Source organism: Psittacula echo (assembly GCF_963264785.1).
Source record: "Psittacula echo genome assembly, chromosome: 4".
Classification (NCBI taxonomy): domain Eukaryota; kingdom Metazoa; phylum Chordata; class Aves; order Psittaciformes; family Psittacidae; genus Psittacula; species Psittacula echo.
This window is the reverse complement of record NC_137738.1, coordinates 17,120,437-17,140,562: the sequence shown is the minus strand read 5'-3', so window position 1 is coordinate 17,140,562 and position 20,126 is coordinate 17,120,437.

The following is a 20,126-nucleotide window of genomic DNA, read 5'->3' as shown; positions in this document are numbered from 1 at the left end:
ATTCTCCCGTTTTTGTCCTGAAAGCTGCCTTGCTTTCACATTTTGGTCACACTGCTGCATTGCTCCCTGATTGCAGTTGAGGACCAGCAGGAGTTTTCATCTCTAGATCCTCGGCTCTGCAGGCAGAAGCTGGAAGTTGGAAATCTGGGAGCACTGCACCAGGATCTCTCGAGGGAACGTCAAGGAAGCAACGTATCAAGATGGACTTTACTTAAGGAAGGTAGAGCGCATAGCCATGTTGCTGACACTGAAGCACAGCCACTCTGTTCAGTTGATCCACAGCACCAGCTTTCCAACTTGCCACCCGCACTGTGGGAGCAGGGGAAGCAGCCTTCAGTTGAAAGCCCAGCAGCAGCTTTCTCTCTTTCTCCACCACTGTACATGCAGAAGCTACATGTTCGCACTTTGAAAACGTTCATTCTCCCGTTATTGTCCTGAAAGCTGCCGTGCTTTCACATTTTGGTCACACTGCTGCATTGCTCCCTGATTGCTGTTGAGGACCAGCAGGAGATTTCTGCTCTAGATCCTCGGCTCTGCAGGCAGAAGCTGGAAGTTGGAAATCTGGGAGCACTGCACCAGGATCTCTCGAGGGAACGTCAAGGAAGCAACGTATCAAGATGGACTTTACTTAAGGAAGGTAGAGCGCATAGCCATGTTGCTGACACTGAAGCACAGCCACTCTGTTCAGTTGATCCACAGCACCAGCTTTCCAACTTGCCACCCGCAATGTGGGAGCAGGGGTAGCAGCCTTCAGCTGAAAGCCCAGCAGCAGCTTTCTCTCTTTCTCCACCACTGTACATGCAGAAGCTACATGTTCGCACTTTGAAAACGTTCATGCTACCATTTTTGTCCTGAAAGCTGCCGTGCTTTCACATTTTGGTCACACTGCTGCATTGCTCCCTGATTGCTGTTGAGGACCAGCAGGAGATTTCTGCTCTAGATCCTCGGCTCTGCAGGCAGAAGCTGGAAGTTGGAAATCTGGGAGCACTGCACCAGGATCTCTCGAGGGAACGTCAAGGAAGCAACGTATCAAGATGGACTTTACTTAAGGAAGGTAGAGCGCATAGCAATGTTGCTGACACTGAAGCACAGCCACTCTGTTCAGTTGATCCACAGCACTAGCTTTCCAACTTGCCACCCGCACTGTGGGAGCAGGTGAAGCAGACTTCAGCTGAAACTGAAAGCCCAGCAGCAGCTTTCTCTCCTTCTCCTCCTCTGTGCATACAGAAGCTACATGTTCGCACTTTGAAAACGTTCATTCTACCATTTTTGTCCTGAAAGCTGCCGTGCTTTCACACTTTGGTCACACTGCTGCAGAGCTCCCTGATTGCTGTTGAGGACCAGCAGGAGTTTTCATCTCTAGATCCTCGGCTCTGCAGGCAGAAGCTGGAAGTTGGAAATCTGGGAGCACTGCACCAGGATGTCTCGAGGGAACATCAAGGAAGAACCGTTGGAAGATGGACTTTACTTAAGGAAGGTAGAGCGCATAGCCATGTTGCTGACACTGAAGCACAGCCACTCTGTTCAGTTGATCCACAGCACCAGCTTTCCAACTTGCCACCCGCACTGTGGGAGCAGGTGAAGCAGACTTCAGCTGAAACTGAAAGCCCAGCAGCAGCTTTCTCTCCTTCTCCTCCTCTGTGCATGCAGAAGCTACATGTTCGCACTTTGAAAACATTCATTATCCCGTTTTTGTCCTGAAAGCTGCCGTGCTTTCACACTTTGGTCACACTGCTGCAGAGCTCCCTGATTGCTGTTGAGGACCAGCAGGAGATTTCATCTCTAGATCCTCGGCACTGCAGGCAGAAGCTGGAAGTTGGAAATCTGGGAGCACTGCACCAGGATCTCTCGAGGGAACGTCAAGGAAGCAACGTATCAAGATGGACTTTACTTAAGGAAGGTAGAGCGCATAGCCATGTTGCTGACACTGAAGCAAAGCCACTCTGTTCAGTTGATCCACAGCACCAGCTTTCCAACTTGCCACCCGCACTGTGGGAGCAGAGGAAGCAGCCTTTAGCTTAAAGCCCAGCAGCAGCTTTCTCTCTTTCTCCACCACTGTACTTGCAGAAGCTACATGTTCGCACTTTGAAAACGTTCATTCTCCCGTTTTTGTCCTGAAAGCTGCCGTGCTTTCACATTTTGGTCACACTGCTGCATTGCTCCCTGATTGCAGTTGAGGACCAGCAGGAGTTTTCATCTCTAGATCCTCGGCTCTGCAGGCAGAAGCTGGAAGTTGGAAATCTGGGAGCACTGCACCAGGATCTCTCGAGGGAACGTCAAGGAAGCAACGTATCAAGATGGACTTTACTTAAGGAAGGTAGAGCGCATAGCCATGTTGCTGACACTGAAGCACAGCCACTCTGTTCAGTTGATCCACAGCACCAGCTTTCCAACTTGCCACCCGCACTGTGGGAGCAGGGGAAGCAGCCATCAGCTGAAACTGAAAGCCCAGCAGCAGCTTTCTCTCCTTCTCCTCCTCTGTGCATGCAGAAGCTACATGTTCGCACTTTCAAAACGTTCATTCTACCGTTTTTGTCCTGAAAGCTGCCGTGCTTACACATTTTGGTCACACTGCTTCATTGCTCCCTGATTGCTGTTGAGGACCAGCAGGAGATTTCTGCTCTAGATCCTCGGCTCTGCAGGCAGAAGCTGGAAGTTGGAAATCTGGGAGCACTGCACCAGGATCTCTCGAGGGAACGTCAAGGAAGCAACGTATCAAGATGGACTTTACTTAAGGAAGGTAGAGCGCATAGCCATGTTGCTGACACTGAAGCACAGCCACTCTGTTCAGTTGATCCACAGCACCAGCTTTCCAACTTGCCACCCGCACTGTGGGAGCAGGGGAAGCAGCCTTTAGCTGAAAGCCCAGCAGCAGCTTTCTCTCCTTCTCCTCCTCTGTGCATGCAGAAGCTACATGTTCGCACTTTGAAAACGTTCATTCTCCCGTTTTTGTCCTGAAAGCTGCCGTGCTTTCACACTTTGGTCACACTGCTGCAGAGCTCCCTGATTGCTGTTGAGGACCAGCAGGAGATTTCATCTCTAGATCCTCGGCTCTGCAGGCAGAAGCTGGAAGTTGGAAATCTGGGAGCACTGCACCAGGATCTCTCGAGGGAACGTCAAGGAAGCAACGTATCAAGATGGACTTTACTTAAGGAAGGTAGAGCGCATAGCCATGTTGCTGACACTGAAGCACAGCCACTCTGTTCAGTTGATCCACAGCACCAGCTTTCCAACTTGCCACCCGCACTGTGGGAGCAGGGGAAGCAGCCTTTAGCTTTAAGCCCAGCAGCAGCTTTCTCTCCTTCTCCTCCTCTGTGCATGCAGAAGCTACATGTTCGCACTTTGAAAACATTGATTCTCCCGTTTTTGTCCTGAAAGCTGCCGTGCTTTCACACTTTGGTCACACTGCTGAAGAGCTCCCTGATTGCTGTTGAGGACCAGCAGGAGATTTCATCTCTAGATCCTCGGCTCTGCAGGCAGAAGCTGGAAGTTGGAAATCTGGGAGCACTGCACCAGGATCTCTCGAGGGAACGTCAAGGAAGCAACGTATCAAGATGGACTTTACTTAAGGAAGGTAGAGCGCATAGCCATGTTGCTGACACTGAAGCACAGCCACTCTGTTCAGTTGATCCACAGCACCAGCTTTCCAACTTGCCACCCGCACTGTGGGAGCAGGTGAAGCAGACTTCAGCTGAAACTGAAAGCCCAGCAGCAGCTTTCTCTCCTTCTCCTCCTCTGTGCATGCAGAAGCTACATGTTCGCACTTTGAAAACGTTCATTCTCCCGTTTTTGTCCTGAAAGCTGCCGTGCTTTCACATTTTGGTCACACTGCTGCATTGCTCCCTGATTGCAGTTGAGGACCAGCAGGAGTTTTCATCTCTAGATCCTCGGCTCTGCAGGCAGAAGCTGGAAGTTGGAAATCTGGGAGCACTGCACCAGGATGTCTCGAGGGAACATCAAGGAAGAACCGTTGGAAGATGGACTTTACTTAAGGAAGGTAGAGCGCATAGCCATGTTGCTGACACTGAAGCACAGCCACTCTGTTCAGTTGATCCACAGCACCAGCTTTCCAACTTGCCACCCGCACTGTGGGAGCAGGTGAAGCAGACTTCAGCTGAAACTGAAAGCCCAGCAGCAGCTTTCTCTCCTTCTCCTCCTCTGTGCATGCAGAAGCTACATGTTCGCACTTTGAAAACATTCATTATCCCGTTTTTGTCCTGAAAGCTGCCGTGCTTTCACACTTTGGTCACACTGCTGCAGAGCTCCCTGATTGCTGTTGAGGACCAGCAGGAGATTTCATCTCTAGATCCTCGGCTCTGCAGGCAGAAGCTGGAAGTTGGAAATCTGGGAGCACTGCACCAGGATCTCTCGAGGGAACGTCAAGGAAGCAACGTATCAAGATGGACTTTACTTAAGGAAGGTAGAGCGCATAGCCATGTTGCTGACACTGAAGCACAGCCACTCTGTTCAGTTGATCCACAGCACCAGCTTTCCAACTTGCCACCCGCACTGTGGGAGCAGGGGAAGCAGCCTTTAGCTTTAAGCCCAGCAGCAGCTTTCTCTCCTTCTCCTCCTCTGTGCATGCAGAAGCTACATGTTCGCACTTTGAAAACATTGATTCTCCCGTTTTTGTCCTGAAAGCTGCCGTGCTTTCACACTTTGGTCACACTGCTGAAGAGCTCCCTGATTGCTGTTGAGGACCAGCAGGAGATTTCATCTCTAGATCCTCGGCTCTGCAGGCAGAAGCTGGAAGTTGGAAATCTGGGAGCACTGCACCAGGATGTCTCGAGGGAACATCAAGGAAGCAACGTATCAAGATGGACTTTACTTAAGGAAGGTAGAGCGCATAGCCATGTTGCTGACACTGAAGCACAGCCACTCTGTTCAGTTGATCCACAGCACCAGCTTTCCAACTTGCCACCCGCACTGTGGGAGCAGGGGTAGCAGCATTCAGCTGAAAGCCCAGCAGCACCTTTCTCTCTTTCTCCACCACTGTACATGCAGAAGCTACATGTTCGCACTTTGAAAACATTCATTATCCCGTTTTTGTCCTGAAAGCTGCCGTGCTTTCACACTTTGGTCACACTGCTGCAGAGCTCCCTGATTGCTGTTGAGGACCAGCAGGAGATTTCTGCTCTAGATCCTCGGCACTGCAGGCAGAAGCTGGAAGTTGGAAATCTGGGAGCACTGCACCAGGATCTCTCGAGGGAACGTCAAGGAAGCAACGTATCAAGATGGACTTTACTTAAGGAAGGTAGAGCGCATAGCCATGTTGCTGACACTGAAGCACAGCCACTCTGTTCAGTTGATCCACAGCACCAGCTTTCCAACTTGCCACCCGCACTGTGGGAGCAGGGGAAGCAGACTTTAGCTGAAAGCCCAGCAGCAGCTTTCTCTCTTTCTCCACCACTGTACATGCAGAAGCTACATGTTCGCACTTTGAAAACGTTCATTCTCCCGTTTTTGTCCTGAAAGCTGCCGTGCTTACACATTTTGGTCACACTGCTGCATTGCTCCCTGATTGCTGTTGAGGACCAGCAGGAGATTTCTGCTCTAGATCCTCGGCTCTGCAGGCAGAAGCTGGAAGTTGGAAATCTGGGAGCACTGCACCAGGATCTCTCGAGGGAACGTCAAGGAAGCAACGTATCAAGATGGACTTTACTTAAGGAAGGTAGAGCGCATAGCCATGTTGCTGACACTGAAGCACAGCCACTCTGTTCAGTTGATCCACAGCACCAGCTTTCCAACTTGCCACCCGCACTGTGGGAGCAGGTGAAGCAGACTTCAGCTGAAACTGAAAGCCCAGCAGCAGCTTTCTCTCCTTCTCCTCCTCTGTGCATGCAGAAGCTACATGTTCGCACTTTGAAAACATTCATTATCCCGTTTTTGTCCTGAAAGCTGCCGTGCTTTCACACTTTGGTCACACTGCTGCAGAGCTCCCTGATTGCTGTTGAGGACCAGCAGGAGATTTCTGCTCTAGATCCTCGGCTCTGCAGGCAGAAGCTGGAAGTTGGAAATCTGGGAGCACTGCACCAGGATCTCTCGAGGGAACGTCAAGGAAGCAACGTATCAAGATGGACTTTACTTAAGGAAGGTAGAGCGCATAGCCATGTTGCTGACACTGAAGCACAGCCACTCTGTTCAGTTGATCCACAGCACCAGCTTTCCAACTTGCCACCCGCACTGTGGGAGCAGGGGAAGCAGCCTTCAGTTGAAAGCCCAGCAGCAGCTTTCTCTCTTTCTCCACCACTGTACATGCAGAAGCTACATGTTCGCACTTTGAAAACGTTCATTCTCCCGTTATTGTCCTGAAAGCTGCCGTGCTTTCACATTTTGGTCACACTGCTGCATTGCTCCCTGATTGCTGTTGAGGACCAGCAGGAGATTTCTGCTCTAGATCCTCGGCTCTGCAGGCAGAAGCTGGAAGTTGGAAATCTGGGAGCACTGCACCAGGATCTCTCGAGGGAACGTCAAGGAAGCAACGTATCAAGATGGACTTTACTTAAGGAAGGTAGAGCGCATAGCCATGTTGCTGACACTGAAGCACAGCCACTCTGTTCAGTTGATCCACAGCACCAGCTTTCCAACTTGCCACCCGCAATGTGGGAGCAGGGGTAGCAGCCTTCAGCTGAAAGCCCAGCAGCAGCTTTCTCTCTTTCTCCACCACTGTACATGCAGAAGCTACATGTTCGCACTTTGAAAACGTACATGCTACCATTTTTGTCCTGAAAGCTGCCGTGCTTTCACATTTTGGTCACACTGCTGCATTGCTCCCTGATTGCTGTTGAGGACCAGCAGGAGATTTCTGCTCTAGATCCTCGGCTCTGCAGGCAGAAGCTGGAAGTTGGAAATCTGGGAGCACTGCACCAGGATCTCTCGAGGGAACGTCAAGGAAGCAACGTATCAAGATGGACTTTACTTAAGGAAGGTAGAGCGCATAGCAATGTTGCTGACACTGAAGCACAGCCACTCTGTTCAGTTGATCCACAGCACTAGCTTTCCAACTTGCCACCCGCACTGTGGGAGCAGGTGAAGCAGACTTCAGCTGAAACTGAAAGCCCAGCAGCAGCTTTCTCTCCTTCTCCTCCTCTGTGCATACAGAAGCTACATGTTCGCACTTTGAAAACGTTCATTCTACCATTTTTGTCCTGAAAGCTGCCGTGCTTTCACACTTTGGTCACACTGCTGCAGAGCTCCCTGATTGCTGTTGAGGACCAGCAGGAGTTTTCTGCTCTAGATCCTCGGCTCTGCAGGCAGAAGCTGGAAGTTGGAAATCTGGGAGCACTGCACCAGGATGTCTCGAGGGAACATCAAGGAAGAACCGTTGGAAGATGGACTTTACTTAAGGAAGGTAGAGCGCATAGCCATGTTGCTGACACTGAAGCACAGCCACTCTGTTCAGTTGATCCACAGCACCAGCTTTCCAACTTGCCACCCGCACTGTGGGAGCAGGTGAAGCAGACTTCAGCTGAAACTGAAAGCCCAGCAGCAGCTTTCTCTCCTTCTCCTCCTCTGTGCATGCAGAAGCTACATGTTCGCACTTTGAAAACATTCATTATCCCGTTTTTGTCCTGAAAGCTGCCGTGCTTTCACACTTTGGTCACACTGCTGCAGAGCTCCCTGATTGCTGTTGAGGACCAGCAGGAGATTTCATCTCTAGATCCTCGGCACTGCAGGCAGAAGCTGGAAGTTGGAAATCTGGGAGCACTGCACCAGGATCTCTCGAGGGAACGTCAAGGAAGCAACGTATCAAGATGGACTTTACTTAAGGAAGGTAGAGCGCATAGCCATGTTGCTGACACTGAAGCAAAGCCACTCTGTTCAGTTGATCCACAGCACCAGCTTTCCAACTTGCCACCCGCACTGTGGGAGCAGAGGAAGCAGCCTTCAGCTTAAAGCCCAGCAGCAGCTTTCTCTCTTTCTCCACCACTGTACTTGCAGAAGCTACATGTTCGCACTTTGAAAACGTTCATTCTCCCGTTTTTGTCCTGAAAGCTGCCGTGCTTTCACATTTTGGTCACACTGCTGCATTGCTCCCTGATTGCAGTTGAGGACCAGCAGGAGTTTTCATCTCTAGATCCTCGGCTCTGCAGGCAGAAGCTGGAAGTTGGAAATCTGGGAGCACTGCACCAGGATCTCTCGAGGGAACGTCAAGGAAGCAACGTATCAAGATGGACTTTACTTAAGGAAGGTAGAGCGCATAGCCATGTTGCTGACACTGAAGCACAGCCACTCTGTTCAGTTGATCCACAGCACCAGCTTTCCAACTTGCCACCCGCACTGTGGGAGCAGGGGAAGCAGCCATCAGCTGAAACTGAAAGCCCAGCAGCAGCTTTCTCTCCTTCTCCTCCTCTGTGCATGCAGAAGCTACATGTTCGCACTTTCAAAACGTTCATTCTACCGTTTTTGTCCTGAAAGCTGCCGTGCTTACACATTTTGGTCACACTGCTTCATTGCTCCCTGATTGCTGTTGAGGACCAGCAGGAGATTTCTGCTCTAGATCCTCGGCTCTGCAGGCAGAAGCTGGAAGTTGGAAATCTGGGAGCACTGCACCAGGATCTCTCGAGGGAACGTCAAGGAAGCAACGTATCAAGATGGACTTTACTTAAGGAAGGTAGAGCGCATAGCCATGTTGCTGACACTGAAGCACAGCCACTCTGTTCAGTTGATCCACAGCACCAGCTTTCCAACTTGCCACCCGCACTGTGGGAGCAGGGGAAGCAGCCTTTAGCTGAAAGCCCAGCAGCAGCTTTCTCTCCTTCTCCTCCTCTGTGCATGCAGAAGCTACATGTTCGCACTTTGAAAACATTCATTATCCCGTTTTTGTCCTGAAAGCTGCCGTGCTTTCACACTTTGGTCACACTGCTGCAGAGCTCCCTGATTGCTGTTGAGGACCAGCAGGAGATTTCATCTCTAGATCCTCGGCTCTGCAGGCAGAAGCTGGAAGTTGGAAATCTGGGAGCACTGCACCAGGATCTCTCGAGGGAACGTCAAGGAAGCAACGTATCAAGATGGACTTTACTTAAGGAAGGTAGAGCGCATAGCCATGTTGCTGACACTGAAGCACAGCCACTCTGTTCAGTTGATCCACAGCACCAGCTTTCCAACTTGCCACCCGCACTGTGGGAGCAGGGGAAGCAGCCTTTAGCTTTAAGCCCAGCAGCAGCTTTCTCTCCTTCTCCTCCTCTGTGCATGCAGAAGCTACATGTTCGCACTTTGAAAACATTGATTCTCCCGTTTTTGTCCTGAAAGCTGCCGTGCTTTCACACTTTGGTCACACTGCTGAAGAGCTCCCTGATTGCTGTTGAGGACCAGCAGGAGATTTCATCTCTAGATCCTCGGCTCTGCAGGCAGAAGCTGGAAGTTGGAAATCTGGGAGCACTGCACCAGGATCTCTCGAGGGAACGTCAAGGAAGCAACGTATCAAGATGGACTTTACTTAAGGAAGGTAGAGCGCATAGCCATGTTGCTGACACTGAAGCACAGCCACTCTGTTCAGTTGATCCACAGCACCAGCTTTCCAACTTGCCACCCACACTGTGGGAGCAGGTGAAGCAGACTTCAGCTGAAACTGAAAGCCCAGCAGCAGCTTTCTCTCCTTCTCCTCCTCTGTGCATGCAGAAGCTACATGTTCGCACTTTCAAAACGTTCATTCTACCGTTTTTGTCCTGAAAGCTGCCGTGCTTTCACATTTTGGTCACACTGCTGCATTGCTCCCTGATTGCTGTTGAGGACCAGCAGGAGTTTTCTGCTCTAGATCCTCGGCTCTGCAGGCAGAAGCTGGAAGTTGGAAATCTGGGAGCACTGCACCAGGATGTCTCGAGGGAACATCAAGGAAGAACCGTTGGAAGATGGACATTACTTAAGGAAGGTAGAGCGCATAGCCATGTTGCTGACACTGAAGCACAGCCACTCTGTTCAGTTGATCCACAGCACCAGCTTTCCAACTTGCCACCCGCACTGTGGGAGCAGGGGTAGCAGCATTCAGCTGAAAGCCCAGCAGCACCTTTCTCTCTTTCTCCACCACTGTACATGCAGAAGCTACATGTTTGCACTTTGAAAACATTCATTATCCCGTTTTTGTCCTGAAAGCTGCCGTGCTTTAACACTTTGGTCACACTGCTGCAGAGCTCCCTGATTGCTGTTGAGGACCAGCAGGAGATTTCTGCTCTAGATCCTCGGCACTGCAGGCAGAAGCTGGAAGTTGGAAATCTGGGAGCACTGCACCAGGATCTCTCGAGGGAACGTCAAGGAAGCAACGTATCAAGATGGACTTTACTTAAGGAAGGTAGAGCGCATAGCCATGTTGCTGACACTGAAGCACAGCCACTCTGTTCAGTTGATCCACAGCACCAGCTTTCCAACTTGCCACCCGCACTGTGGGAGCAGGGGAAGCAGACTTTAGCTGAAATCCCAGCAGCAGCTTTCTCTCTTTCTCCACCACTGTACATGCAAAAGCTACATGTTCGCACTTTGAAAACGTTCATTCTCCAGTTTTTGTCCTGAAAGCTGCCGTGCTTACACATTTTGGTCACACTGCTGCATTGCTCCCTGATTGCTGTTGAGGACCAGCAGGAGATTTCTGCTCTAGATCCTCGGCTCTGCAGGCAGAAGCTGGAAGTTGGAAATCTGGGAGCACTGCACCAGGATCTCTCGAGGGAACGTCAAGGAAGCAACGTATCAAGATGGACTTTACTTAAGGAAGGTAGAGCGCATACCCATGTTGCTGACGCTGAAGCAAAGCCACTCTGTTCAGTTGATCCACAGCACCAGCTTTCCAACTTGCCACCCGCACTGTGGGAGCAGGGGTAGCAGACTTCAGCTGAAACTGAAAGCCCAGCAGCATTCTCTCCTTCTACTCCTCTGTGCATGCAGAAGCTACATGTTCGCACTTTGAAAACATTCATTATCCCGTTTTTGTCCTGAAAGCTGCCGTGCTTTCACACTTTGGTCACACTGCTGCATTGCTCCCTGATTGCTGTTGAGGACCAGCAGGAGATTTCATCTCTAGATCCTCGGCACTGCAGGCAGAAGCTGGAAGTTGGAAATCTGGGAGCACTGCACCAGGATCTCTCGAGGGAACGTCAAGGAAGCAACGTATCAAGATGGACTTTACTTAAGGAAGGTAGAGCGCATAGCCATGTTGCTGACACTGAAGCAAAGCCACTCTGTTCAGTTGATCCACAGCACCAGCTTTCCAACTTGCCACCCGCACTGTGGGAGCAGGGGAAGCAGCCTTTAGCTTAAAGCCCAGCAGCACCTTTCTCTCTTTCTCCACCACTGTACATGCAGAAGCTACATGTTCGCACTTTGAAAACGTTCATTCTCCCGTTTTTGTCCTGAAAGCTGCCGTGCTTTCACATTTTGGTCACACTGCTGCATTGCTCCCTGATTGCAGTTGAGGACCAGCAGGAGTTTTCATCTCTAGATCCTCGGCTCTGCAGGCAGAAGCTGGAAGTTGGAAATCTGGGAGCACTGCACCAGGATCTCTCGAGGGAACGTCAAGGAAGCAACGTATCAAGATGGACTTTACTTAAGGAAGGTAGAGCGCATAGCCATGTTGCTGACACTGAAGCACAGCCACTCTGTTCAGTTGATCCACAGCACCAGCTTTCCAACTTGCCACCCGCACTGTGGGAGCAGGTGAAGCAGACTTCAGCTGAAACTGAAAGCCCAGCAGCAGCTTTCTCTCCTTCTCCTCCTCTGTGCATGCAGAAGCTACATGTTCGCACTTTGAAAACATTCATTATCCCGTTTTTGTCCTGAAAGCTGCCGTGCTTTCACACTTTGGTCACACTGCTGCAGAGCTCCCTGATTGCTGTTGAGGACCAGCAGGAGATTTCTGCTCTAGATCCTCGGCTCTGCAGGCAGAAGCTGGAAGTTGGAAATCTGGGAGCACTGCACCAGGATCTCTCGAGGGAACGTCAAGGAAGCAACGTATCAAGATGGACTTTACTTAAGGAAGGTAGAGCGCATAGCCATGTTGCTGACACTGAAGCACAGCCACTCTGTTCAGTTGATCCACAGCACCAGCTTTCCAACTTGCCACCCGCACTGTGGGAGCAGGGGAAGCAGCCTTCAGTTGAAAGCCCAGCAGCAGCTTTCTCTCTTTCTCCACCACTGTACATGCAGAAGCTACATGTTCGCACTTTGAAAACGTTCATTCTCCCGTTTTTGTCCTGAAAGCTGCCGTGCTTTCACATTTTGGTCACACTGCTGCATTGCTCCCTGATTGCTGTTGAGGACCAGCAGGAGATTTCTGCTCTAGATCCTCGGCTCTGCAGGCAGAAGCTGGAAGTTGGAAATCTGGGAGCACTGCACCAGGATCTCTCGAGGGAACGTCAAGGAAGCAACGTATCAAGATGGACTTTACTTAAGGAAGGTAGAGCGCATAGCCATGTTGCTGACACTGAAGCACAGCCACTCTGTTCAGTTGATCCACAGCACCAGCTTTCCAACTTGCCACCCGCACTGTGGGAGCAGGGGTAGCAGACTTCAGCTGAAACTGAAAGCCCAGCAGCATTCTCTCCTTCTACTCCTCTGTGCATGCAGAAGCTACATGTTCGCACTTTGAAAACGTTCATGCTACCATTTTTGTCCTGAAAGCTGCCGTGCTTTCACATTTTGGTCACACTGCTGCATTGCTCCCTGATTGCTGTTGAGGACCAGCAGGAGATTTCTGCTCTAGATCCTCGGCACTGCAGGCAGAAGCTGGAAGTTGGAAATCTGGGAGCACTGCACCAGGATCTCTCGAGGGAACGTCAAGGAAGCAACGTATCAAGATGGACTTTACTTAAGGAAGGTAGAGCGCATAGCCATGTTGCTGACACTGAAGCAAAGCCACTCTGTTCAGTTGATCCACAGCACCAGCTTTCCAACTTGCCACCCGCACTGTGGGAGCAGGGGAAGCAGCCTTTAGCTTAAAGCCCAGCAGCACCTTTCTCTCTTTCTCCACCACTGTACATGCAGAAGCTACATGTTCGCACTTTGAAAACGTTCATTCTCCCGTTTTTGTCCTGAAAGCTGCCGTGCTTTCACATTTTGGTCACACTGCTGCATTGCTCCCTGATTGCAGTTGAGGACCAGCAGGAGTTTTCATCTCTAGATCCTCGGCTCTGCAGGCAGAAGCTGGAAGTTGGAAATCTGGGAGCACTGCACCAGGATCTCTCGAGGGAACGTCAAGGAAGCAACGTATCAAGATGGACTTTACTTAAGGAAGGTAGAGCGCATAGCCATGTTGCTGACACTGAAGCACAGCCACTCTGTTCAGTTGATCCACAGCACCAGCTTTCCAACTTGCCACCCGCACTGTGGGAGCAGGTGAAGCAGACTTCAGCTGAAACTGAAAGCCCAGCAGCAGCTTTCTCTCCTTCTCCTCCTCTGTGCATGCAGAAGCTACATGTTCGCACTTTGAAAACATTCATTATCCCGTTTTTGTCCTGAAAGCTGCCGTGCTTTCACACTTTGGTCACACTGCTGCAGAGCTCCCTGATTGCTGTTGAGGACCAGCAGGAGATTTCTGCTCTAGATCCTCGGCTCTGCAGGCAGAAGCTGGAAGTTGGAAATCTGGGAGCACTGCACCAGGATCTCTCGAGGGAACGTCAAGGAAGCAACGTATCAAGATGGACTTTACTTAAGAAAGGTAGAGCGCATAGCCATGTTGCTGACACTGAAGCACAGCCACTCTGTTCAGTTGATCCACAGCACCAGCTTTCCAACTTGCCACCCGCACTGTGGGAGCAGGGGAAGCAGCCTTCAGTTGAAAGCCCAGCAGCAGCTTTCTCTCTTTCTCCACCACTGTACATGCAGAAGCTACATGTTCGCACTTTGAAAACGTTCATTCTCCCGTTATTGTCCTGAAAGCTGCCGTGCTTTCACATTTTGGTCACACTGCTGCATTGCTCCCTGATTGCTGTTGAGGACCAGCAGGAGATTTCTGCTCTAGATCCTCGGCTCTGCAGGCAGAAGCTGGAAGTTGGAAATCTGGGAGCACTGCACCAGGATCTCTCGAGGGAACGTCAAGGAAGCAACGTATCAAGATGGACTTTACTTAAGGAAGGTAGAGCGCATAGCCATGTTGCTGACACTGAAGCACAGCCACTCTGTTCAGTTGATCCACAGCACCAGCTTTCCAACTTGCCACCCGCAATGTGGGAGCAGGGGTAGCAGCCTTCAGCTGAAAGCCCAGCAGCACCTTTCTCTCTTTCTCCACCACTGTACATGCAGAAGCTACATGTTCGCACTTTGAAAACGTTCATGCTACCATTTTTGTCCTGAAAGCTGCCGTGCTTTCACATTTTGGTCACACTGCTGCATTGCTCCCTGATTGCTGTTGAGGACCAGCAGGAGATTTCTGCTCTAGATCCTCGGCTCTGCAGGCAGAAGCTGGAAGTTGGAAATCTGGGAGCACTGCACCAGGATCTCTCGAGGGAACGTCAAGGAAGCAACGTATCAAGATGGACTTTACTTAAGGAAGGTAGAGCGCATAGCAATGTTGCTGACACTGAAGCACAGCCACTCTGTTCAGTTGATCCACAGCACTAGCTTTCCAACTTGCCACCCGCACTGTGGGAGCAGGTGAAGCAGACTTCAGCTGAAACTGAAAGCCCAGCAGCAGCTTTCTCTCCTTCTCCTCCTCTGTGCATACAGAAGCTACATGTTCGCACTTTGAAAACGTTCATTCTACCATTTTTGTCCTGAAAGCTGCCGTGCTTTCACACTTTGGTCACACTGCTGCAGAGCTCCCTGATTGCTGTTGAGGACCAGCAGGAGTTTTCTGCTCTAGATCCTCGGCTCTGCAGGCAGAAGCTGGAAGTTGGAAATCTGGGAGCACTGCACCAGGATGTCTCGAGGGAACATCAAGGAAGAACCGTTGGAAGATGGACTTTACTTAAGGAAGGTAGAGCGCATAGCCATGTTGCTGACACTGAAGCACAGCCACTCTGTTCAGTTGATCCACAGCACCAGCTTTCCAACTTGCCACCCGCACTGTGGGAGCAGGTGAAGCAGACTTCAGCTGAAACTGAAAGCCCAGCAGCAGCTTTCTCTCCTTCTCCTCCTCTGTGCATGCAGAAGCTACATGTTCGCACTTTGAAAACATTCATTATCCCGTTTTTGTCCTGAAAGCTGCCGTGCTTTCACACTTTGGTCACACTGCTGCAGAGCTCCCTGATTGCTGTTGAGGACCAGCAGGAGATTTCATCTCTAGATCCTCGGCACTGCAGGCAGAAGCTGGAAGTTGGAAATCTGGGAGCACTGCACCAGGATCTCTCGAGGGAACGTCAAGGAAGCAACGTATCAAGATGGACTTTACTTAAGGAAGGTAGAGCGCATAGCCATGTTGCTGACACTGAAGCAAAGCCACTCTGTTCAGTTGATCCACAGCACCAGCTTTCCAACTTGCCACCCGCACTGTGGGAGCAGAGGAAGCAGCCTTTAGCTTAAAGCCCAGCAGCAGCTTTCTCTCTTTCTCAACCACTGTACTTGCAGAAGCTACATGTTCGCACTTTGAAAACGTTCATTCTCCCGTTTTTGTCCTGAAAGCTGCCGTGCTTTCACATTTTGGTCACACTGCTGCATTGCTCCTTGATTGCAGTTGAGGACCAGCAGGAGTTTTCATCTCTAGATCCTCGGCTCTGCAGGCAGAAGCTGGAAGTTGGAAATCTGGGAGCACTGCACCAGGATCTCTCGAGGGAACGTCAAGGAAGCAACGTATCAAGATGGACTTTACTTAAGGAAGGTAGAGCGCATAGCCATGTTGCTGACACTGAAGCACAGCCACTCTGTTCAGTTGATCCACAGCACCAGCTTTCCAACTTGCCACCCGCACTGTGGGAGCAGGGGAAGCAGCCATCAGCTGAAACTGAAAGCCCAGCAGCAGCTTTCTCTCCTTCTCCTCCTCTGTGCATGCAGAAGCTACATGTTCGCACTTTCAAAACGTTCATTCTACCGTTTTTGTCCTGAAAGCTGCCGTGCTTACACATTTTGGTCACACTGCTTCATTGCTCCCTGATTGCTGTTGAGGACCAGCAGGAGATTTCTGCTCTAGATCCTCGGCTCTGCAGGCAGAAGCTGGAAGTTGGAAATCTGGGAGCACTGCACCAGGATCTCTCGAGGGAACGTCAAGGAAGCAACGTATCAAGATGGACTTTACTTAAGGAAGGTAGAGCGCATAGCCATGTTGCTGACACTGAAGCACAGCCACTCTGTTCAGTTGATCCACAGCACCAGCTTTCCAACTTGCCACCCGCACTGTGGGAGCAGGTGAAGCAGACTTCAGCTGAAACTGAAAGCCCAGCAGCAGCTTTCTCTCCTTCTCCTCCTCTGTGCATGCAGAAGCTACATGTTCGCACTTTGAAAACATTCATTATCCCGTTTTTGTCCTGAAAGCTGCCGTGCTTTCACACTTTGGTCACACTGCTGCAGAGCTCCCTGATTGCTGTTGAGGACCAGCAGGAGATTTCTGCTCTAGATCCTCGGCTCTGCAGGCAGAAGCTGGAAGTTGGAAATCTGGGAGCACTGCACCAGGATCTCTCGAGGGAACGTCAAGGAAGCAACGTATCAAGATGGACTTTACTTAAGAAAGGTAGAGCGCATAGCCATGTTGCTGACACTGAAGCACAGCCACTCTGTTCAGTTGATCCACAGCACCAGCTTTCCAACTTGCCACCCGCACTGTGGGAGCAGGTGAAGCAGACTTCAGCTGAAACTGAAAGCCCAGCAGCAGCTTTCTCTCCTTCTCCTCCTCTGTGCATGCAGAAGCTACATGTTCGCACTTTGAAAACATTCATTATCCCGTTTTTGTCCTGAAAGCTGCCGTGCTTTCACACTTTGGTCACACTGCTGCAGAGCTCCCTGATTGCTGTTGAGGACCAGCAGGAGATTTCTGCTCTAGATCCTCGGCTCTGCAGGCAGAAGCTGGAAGTTGGAAATCTGGGAGCACTGCACCAGGATCTCTCGAGGGAACGTCAAGGAAGCAACGTATCAAGATGGACTTTACTTAAGAAAGGTAGAGCGCATAGCCATGTTGCTGACACTGAAGCACAGCCACTCTGTTCAGTTGATCCACAGCACCAGCTTTCCAACTTGCCACCCGCACTGTGGGAGCAGGGGAAGCAGCCTTCAGTTGAAAGCCCAGCAGCAGCTTTCTCTCTTTCTCCACCACTGTACATGCAGAAGCTACATGTTCGCACTTTGAAAACGTTCATTCTCCCGTTATTGTCCTGAAAGCTGCCGTGCTTTCACATTTTGGTCACACTGCTGCATTGCTCCCTGATTGCTGTTGAGGACCAGCAGGAGATTTCTGCTCTAGATCCTCGGCTCTGCAGGCAGAAGCTGGAAGTTGGAAATCTGGGAGCACTGCACCAGGATCTCTCGAGGGAACGTCAAGGAAGCAACGTATCAAGATGGACTTTACTTAAGGAAGGTAGAGCGCATAGCCATGTTGCTGACACTGAAGCACAGCCACTCTGTTCAGTTGATCCACAGCACCAGCTTTCCAACTTGCCACCCGCAATGTGGGAGCAGGGGTAGCAGCCTTCAGCTGAAAGCCCAGCAGCACCTTTCTCTCTTTCTCCACCACTGTACATGCAGAAGCTACATGTTCGCACTTTGAAAACGTTCATGCTACCATTTTTGTCCTGAAAGCTGCCGTGCTTTCACATTTTGGTCACACTGCTGCATTGCTCCCTGATTGCTGTTGAGGACCAGCAGGAGTTTTCATCTCTAGATCCTCGGCTCTGCAGGCAGAAGCTGGAAGTTGGAAATCTGGGAGCACTGCACCAGGATCTCTCGAGGGAACGTCAAGGAAGCAACGTATCAAGATGGACTTTACTTAAGGAAGGTAGAGCGCATAGCCATGTTGCTGACACTGAAGCACAGCCACTCTGTTCAGTTGATCCACAGCACCAGCTTTCCAACTTGCCACCCGCACTGTGGGAGCAGGGGAAGCAGCCATCAGCTGAAACTGAAAGCCCAGCAGCAGCTTTCTCTCCTTCTCCTCCTCTGTGCATGCAGAAGCTACATGTTCGCACTTTCAAAACGTTCATTCTACCGTTTTTGTCCTGAAAGCTGCCGTGCTTACACATTTTGGTCACACTGATGCATTGCTCCCTGATTGCTGTTGAGGACCAGCAGGAGATTTCTGCTCTAGATCCTCGGCTCTGCAGGCAGAAGCTGGAAGTTGGAAATCTGGGAGCACTGCACCAGGATCTCTCCAGGGAACGTCAAGGAAGCAACGTATCAAGATGGACTTTACTTAAGGAAGGTAGAGCGCATAGCCATGTTGCTGACACTGAAGCACAGCCACTCTGTTCAGTTGATCCACAGCACCAGCTTTCCAACTTGCCACCCGCACTGTGGGAGCAGGGGAAGCAGCCTTTAGCTGAAAGCCCAGCAGCAGCTTTCTCTCCTTCTCCTCCTCTGTGCATGCAGAAGCTACATGTTCGCACTTTGAAAACATTCATTATCCCGTTTTTGTCCTGAAAGCTGCCGTGCTTTCACACTTTGGTCACACTGCTGCAGAGCTCCCTGATTGCTGTTGAGGACCAGCAGGAGATTTCATCTCTAGATCCTCGGCTCTGCAGGCAGAAGCTGGAAGTTGGAAATCTGGGAGCACTGCACCAGGATCTCTCGAGGGAACGTCAAGGAAGCAACGTATCAAGATGGACTTTACTTAAGGAAGGTAGAGCGCATAGCCATGTTGCTGACACTGAAGCACAGCCACTCTGTTCAGTTGATCCACAGCACCAGCTTTCCAACTTGCCACCCGCAATGTGGGAGCAGGGGAAGCAGCCTTTAGCTTTAAGCCTAGCAGCAGCTTTCTCTCCTTCTCCTCCTCTGTGCATGCAGAAGCTACATGTTCGCACTTTGAAAACGTTCATTCTCCCGTTTTTGTCCTGAAAGCTGCCGTGCTTTCACATTTTGGTCACACTGCTGAAGAGCTCCCTGATTGCTGTTGAGGACCAGCAGGAGATTTCATCTCTAGATCCTCGGCTCTGCAGGCAGAAGCTGGAAGTTGGAAATCTGGGAGCACTGCACCAGGATCTCTCGAGGGAACGTCAAGGAAGCAACGTATCAAGATGGACTTTACTTAAGGAAGGTAGAGCGCATAGCCATGTTGCTGACACTGAAGCACAGCCACTCTGTTCAGTTGATCCACAGCACTAGCTTTCCAACTTGCCACCCGCACTGTGGGAGCAGGTGAAGCAGACTTCAGCTGAAACTGAAAGCCCAGCAGCAGCTTTCTCTCCTTCTCCTCCTCTGTGCATACAGAAGCTACATGTTCGCACTTTGAAAACGTTCATTCTACCATTTTTGTCCTGAAAGCTGCCGTGCTTTCACACTTTGGTCACACTGCTGCAGAGCTCCCTGATTGCTGTTGAGGACCAGCAGGAGTTTTCTGCTCTAGATCCTCGGCTCTGCAGGCAGAAGCTGGAAGTTGGAAATCTGGGAGCACTGCACCAGGATGTCTCGAGGGAACATCAAGGAAGAACCGTTGGAAGATTGACTTTACTTAAGGAAGGTAGAGCGCATAGCCATGTTGCTGACACTGAAGCACAGCCACTCTGTTCAGTTGATCCACAGCACCAGCTTTCCAACTTGCCACCCGCACTGTGGGAGCAGGGGAAGCAGCCATCAGCTGAAACTGAAAGCCCAGCAGCAGCTTTCTCTCCTTCTCCTCCTCTGTGCATGCAGAAGCTACATGTTCGCACTTTGAAAACATTCATTATCCCGTTTTTGTCCTGAAAGCTGCCGTGCTTTCACACTTTGGTCACACTGCTGCAGAGCTCCCTGATTGCTGTTGAGGACCAGCAGGAGATTTCATCTCTAGATCCTCGGCACTGCAGGCAGAAGCTGGAAGTTGGAAATCTGGGAGCACTGCACCAGGATCTCTCGAGGGAACGTCAAGGAAGCAACGTATCAAGATGGACTTTACTTAAGGAAGGTAGAGCGCATAGCCATGTTGCTGACACTGAAGCAAAGCCACTCTGTTCAGTTGATCCACAGCACCAGCTTTCCAACTTGCCACCCGCACTGTGGGAGCAGAGGAAGCAGCCTTTAGCTTAAAGCCCAGCAGCAGCTTTCTCTCTTTCTCCACCACTGTACTTGCAGAAGCTACATGTTCG